The sequence below is a fragment of the Triticum aestivum genome, chromosome 4B (genome assembly GCF_018294505.1).
Source record: "Triticum aestivum cultivar Chinese Spring chromosome 4B, IWGSC CS RefSeq v2.1, whole genome shotgun sequence".
In the NCBI taxonomy this organism is placed as follows: Eukaryota; Viridiplantae; Streptophyta; class Magnoliopsida; order Poales; family Poaceae; genus Triticum; species Triticum aestivum.
This window is the reverse complement of record NC_057804.1, coordinates 312,509,253-312,515,698: the sequence shown is the minus strand read 5'-3', so window position 1 is coordinate 312,515,698 and position 6,446 is coordinate 312,509,253.

Here is a 6,446-nt window from a genome sequence, read left to right as displayed (position 1 = left end):
AGAGAGTGTATGTTTGTCATAGAGAGATCCCCTGGAGATCGTGATGGAATTACATGGGTGGGACATCGAGTGACAAGGTGTGTGCGCGATAGAAGATGCCCCGAGAGATATCGAGATAGACGTATGGATGGAAGGAGACAATACGTGTGTTCCTGATGGCTAGTAAGAGATAATCATACTTAGGAGGGGGGGTGCTTGCGCCTATAGCCCTGTTTGGATACTCTAACTCAATTAGAGGTTAGAGTTAGATTCTAACCCTGAACTAACCCTGAACTAACTCTAAGTAAAGATGTGTTTGGATGGCAGGGTTAGATGGAGCGCGGATACAGCGAGGCACCTTCACGGGCGGTGCGAGAGGGAGGGAGGGAGATGACGAGAAGCTTCGAGGAAGTGGGGAGGGATCTGCTGCGGGGAGAGCGAGAGAAAAAAGTGTTTATTAGTGGTCCCGAGAAGAACTAACCCAAATAAGCACCAGTTGGATGGGTTAGTTTTTTTGGATGGGTTAGATGCATCTAACCTAAACTAACCCTCCTGTTTGGATCTTTTCGGGTTAGTTGACTCCAAACTAACCCAAACTAACTCTAACCCATGGATCCAAACAGAGCCTATGATGGAGTGAGGGATTATGGTACTTAGGGGGGTGCGTGTCACATGGAGAGAGAACAAGGGGGGAGAGTGTTGGATGGGTCTATATGTATAGCACTAGCGAGACATGTGTATGTGTGAACCAGGGAGATATATGGCCAGTTTGGCTTGCGTCGTGAGCATCTTTTGTGTGGCCTGTGGTTGTGGCTGGATTTCATGCACGCTTGTTTGGTTGCTACCCTATGAAAAAGAAAGCCCACCTGGGCTGGGTTCCCTTGCACTTTAATTAGCCTGGCTGAACTCCAGACACTGCAAGTAGCCTAGCCCAAGCGACCGATTTCGAACGCCTGGCTGTGCCTGGTCGTGCGGCCATGAGGCTAACAACAACATGGATGGATATTAGCATTAAATAATTGATGCATGGATTGATTGATGGGACGTTGATGCTTTGCCTGGCCCAGGCATGAACCAAACGCTTCAGCACCACACAAGCCTAGCCAGGCAGAAATATTTTACATCTCACGTCCACACCAGGCAGTACCGGCCATCAAGGCATGAGGGTCAGGTCACGAACCAAACTGACCAATAAAGTTTGAGAGAGATTGAGGAGCCCCGATAAGGCTGAGTGGTGCGTTAGATAGATGAGAGGGGGAAAGAGATATTCAATCCGCTCGATAATGCAGTGCATGTAAATTTTTTAGAAGTCAAACTTTGGAAACATTGATCAGGTTTACGCAAATGTTATTTATATCTACAATACCAAAGATACATCATACAAAACTACATCTCATGGTGAATCTAATGGTATATGTTTGCCATACTAGCACTACTAGGGAAAAGCTTATACACAGAAAGTTACTAGTAGCGAGGGTTAAAAACCCTCGCTACTACTACTTACTAGTAGCGCAGGTTTTTAAACCTCGCTACTACTAAGTTGATAGCAGTAGCCCGGGTTTTTAACCCTCGCTACTACTAAGCGGTCTCTACCGTGCCCCCGGGACATGCCATAGTAGTAGCGCGGGTTTTTAACCCTCGCTACTACTAAGTTGATAGCAGTAGCATTGGTTTTTAACCCTCGCTACTACTAAGTGGTCTCTACTGTGCCCCTGGACCATGCCATAGTAGTAACGCGGGTTTTTACCCCTCGCTACTACTAATCGGTCTCAACCGTGCCCCTCGGGGACATGCCATAGTAGTAGGGAGGGGTAAAAACCCGCGCTACTACTAAATACTGGGTTTTTTAAACTCTACCCCCCGTAAAAAGCAAAAGAAAATGATAAAAACTTCAAAAATTAAAATCCTTCGAGATGTAGTTATGTTACCTCATGTACTACGATATGTTTTGCAAAAAGTGTAAGGAAAATGTAAAACAGCTATAACTTTTGCATACGATGTCAGAAAAAAACATATATATATCAAAATGTTTAGCACGAAAATCCGCATCCGATTTTGGCGGCCTATGGCTTGTTTGCAAATTTTTAGAATCCTCAAATTCTAAAAGGAAAAAAAGTTATTCAAGATGGTCAAATCTGGTCAATCAGGTCAAATTTGGCGGCCTATGGAAGAAAGTTATTCTACAAGGAAACTTCAAAAAATGTATAATATAACTTTTGGATACGATTTCAGTTTTTTTTCTTCAATTTTGGTCAAATCTGGTCAAACTATGGTGAAACTACTTATTCAAGAAGTATTAGTGTTACTAAATAATTATTCAAGAATATTAGTGTTACTAAATATTAGTACTAAAGGTTAGACCTTTCAAACTCTACCCCCCCCCCCCGTGTGGATCGCCTTTTCAGTTTTAAAAATAATAAAATAAAATGATGAAAATGTCAAAAAATAAAAGAAAATAAGTTTCCCATGTGATATGTGGTCTAGTTGTTGGGAAAATTTGCAAATATGAATTTCGACTTTATTTGCAAAATCTCTTGAGAATTTGTAAAAATGGGCATAACTTTTGTATACTAACTCGGACGAAAAAGTTTTTTATATGAAAAATCATCTACTCAAAAAGTTACATCCAAATTTAATCAGGGGAACCCCGTTAAACATTTTCAAAATCCTCAAAAACCTAACAGGAAAAAAGTTTCGGGGCTTTTAAGATCTGGAGGCAAAAAAAATTCATCAAATTTCAGTTTTTTTAAATTTTTGTTAAATCTGGTCAAACTATGGTCAAACTAATTATTCAAGAATATTAGTGTTAGTAAATAATTATTTCAGTTTTTTTGAATTTTGGTAAAATCTGGTCAAACTATGGTCAAACAATGGTCAAACTAATTATTCAAGAAATATTAGTGTTACTAATTTTTTAGAACAATAGTTTCAAACTCAAACAGTGAAATGCGTGACTTCATGCTCAAGCTAAATTCCTGAGGTTAATAGGATTGACATCTTACTATTGTCAGGAAAACAACAAGTGCAGACTTGGAAACGAGGGAGAATAGAACCCGGAAGTTAAGCGTGCTTAGGCTGGAGTAGTGAGAGGATGGGTGACCGTCTGGGAAGTTAGATGATTTGGAATGATGAGGGGTGATTAGAGATTAGAGATTAAATTGAGCAGCAATGAGGGGTGATTAGAGATTTGAGGTTAAAATAATTTAGAAATTTGACAATTAGGGAAAAAATCGATTTTTTTTCGAAAAAAATCAAAAAAAATCAGAGATTAGAGATTAGTAGTAGCGCGGGTTTTTACCCACGCTACTGCTGTACATTAGCTATAGCGCCTTATTAGTAGCGCCGGCCCCCGCGCTACTAATAGGCCCAAAACCCGCGCTGCTGCTAGGCTTTTCCCTAGTAGTGTAGATGTAATTCTTTTTCTCCACGTACATGGTCAAACTTTGTGATGTTTGACGTTTCAATAAATCTATGTGCTATGGACGGAGGTGAGTGCCTCAGTCAAGACAGATCAAGTGCGTGTGAAGGAGGATGAGCAAGTGTGCAAAAAGAGTACGTGTGTGAAAGAGAAAGTGACAACAAACGATAAATTAGAGAGACAGTGTGTTTTTCGTTTCTTATGCGAACATATCTAGCATGCATCTTCGAGATGGAAAAGCGAGGCGAGGAGATACCCGAAGATAGCTACTGTGTGATTGTTTGCAACGGAGAGAGACACCCCTGTAGCACATGTCCAATAGAGGTCTGGCCAACAAGGAAAAAAGGTCGAGAGGGACACATGGATGGCATGGACGCATGGGGAGGGAGAGAGGATGTGTTTGTGATAGAGAGATCCCCTCGAGATCGTGAGGGGACTATATGGGTGGGAGATCGAGGGAGTGTGTGCGCGATAGAAAGATGCCCCGAGAGAAATCGAGATAGACCATGCACATGTTTGTGATGGAGACTAAGATTAGCTAGTCATATACATATAGGGGGGACTGTGTGTGCCTACAGTTGAGTGAGAGACCATCATACTTGGCTAGCTAGGCATGAGATTGTGTGTGTGTGTGCGTGTGATATGGAGAGAGAACGATGGAGAGAGATAGAGTTTTAGATGGGCCTATCGAGTGCGAGTGAGATATGCATGTGTATGTGTGACCCAGGTGGATGGAGAGTTTGAGAGAGGGGGGGAAGAGCTCCGAGACGACATAGTGGTGCGTGAGAGAGTTACGAGCAAAGAGCCAAGGAATTTGTGTGTGTACGATGAGTGCACTCAAGATATCTAGCTTGGACTAGCTAGAGTATCATACATAGTGTGCGAGAGAGACCTATAGATGGTGTATATATGAATGCGAACTAGAAATACCCCCCCCCCACACACACACACAAAGAGAGAGAGAGAGAGAGAGAGAGAGAAAGGGAGAGGGACCAACAAGGTTTTTGTGTCGAATGCGTGCGACAGAATTGCAGATTGTCGGCGAGAGTGAGAGAGAGAGAGAGAGAGAGAGAGCGAGAGAGAGAGAGAGAGAGAGAGAGAACAGGAGTCCGGGAGAGGGCGAGGTCGCGTTTTATGCATCAAAGACTGATATAAACCATGTTTCGATATAAACTTGCATTCAAATGTTTAAATTGGAGAACATGTTGTCTGCAATCCACATATGAACGGATATATGCGTATATCAAACAAGTTCATTAATTTGACTTTCAACATGTTCATGGAGTACTATAATACTGTACAACATGCTACTCGATTGAGGTCTTCAATTTTGCATTTAGTTCACTATTTTGACCTACTGAACGAGCTAGTTCATTGAATCAAGATATTTCATTTTGGGTTTGATTCGCGTTTTTGAGTGGGTCAACTATTTGTCATATAGTAAATCGCTAGCAACGAGCATGTAAAGACACGTTACTCCCGAGTATCATCTCTCCATCTAAAAAAGAAGTGGCAAGCTAATATTTCAAAATTTGATTCGGATCAACTTGGTAAGATAGACGTGGATGCTCGTTCTCCCAAAATTTGAACGAACCCTTAAACATCCTCTCTGCTCGGTGGAATTCACCCGAGCAAATAAATGGAAGACTCAAAATTACCGTCCTATGTGGGACACGCATCAATTGGCCCGTTGTACATCGAGGGTAGGTTCGTAAATTCATCCAAGCGCGCCTTCTCCTCGGCCGAAATGACATGTGCCGAATAATTCATAAACCATGGTCAGCAAAACACACTCTCCTCGCCCAAAATAGCTCGCGCCCACTATTTGAAAACACGCTCTCCTCGCCTGAAATCGCTCGCGCCCACCATAGTTCAAAATGCGCCCTCCTCGCCCGAAATCGCTCCCGCCCACTATTTGGGGAGAAGCAAAGTTACTCTACTATCCCCGACCCTCAGTACACAGACCCAAGCCGAGAAGCCTATAGGCAAGGGTAGAACTATAACTCCCCCTCACATTTCAGACAAATGTGTCCGTAAGACATGGTTCCACTCCCCTCCCAATTCCCCCCGCCCACCCCCATTCATACCTCGTGGGCGCCAAATCACCTTCTCCCCTGGAAGCTCCCTTCTCCGGAGCCGCGAAACCTCAGCCCCACCTCCATGGAGCCCCCCACCGCACCAATTTCATAGCCGCCCTCCTCCCTAATGCCAGAGATGTTGTCCAATTGCCGTCGTGCACTGGGCCATGTGCCTCTTACTTCGTGTTGCTGGTGCTGCCTCGACGACGGCCGATTCACCCCCACCGTTGTTCATGGCGCCGGAGCGGCTCCAACTTCGGATCCGTCCAGAGTCCTGGCGTTGCTTCCGCGTAGCCGTCGACCATGGCGAGATCGCTCTTTCGCTGCCGCCGGTCACCACCGCAACCGCGCTGGCCTCACCGACTCGACAGCTGGACCTACCTACTTCACCATGCCGCCAGATAGGTCGCACCCTCATCTGAAATCACTTTATTTAGGCGTCAGTTGTCTGAATTTTTATTTTGGGCCAATCAATTCCCAATGGGAAGTAGCACCCCTCGAGGCGGCGGAGCTCCTAGGATGCCGGTTGGCTGGTGTCTAACGTAAGGGTGCGGGGCCACAAGTTCGTCACGGAAGCAGCGCTTAGAGTTGTGTGGGTCGAAGGTACTGCCGCCGCCGGATCTGGATGACGGGGAGTATTTCTGGATTGGCCCAGGGGCGGCGCAACCACAGCAGTGCGGTGGGGTGGGGAGCGGAGTTTTGGCCGGGGCCACGGACGGCGGAGGCAGGCTGCTCTGCCGTTGGTCGCTGGCTCTTCGGGGAAGATTCCGAACAGTGTCAGCCAGGAGGCACAAGACGGCCATCAAGCCATCCCGCGTAGATCGGACCGTACCAAAATAAAATAAAATCGTGTGACCCCAATTTAGTCTTCAGTCAACAGACGTGTGACCACTCTCCTACCTTGCTGTTGATCTCTTAGTGTATTTCTTCGAATCAAAGAGATATGTCATTCTTAACATTATGCGTTATCT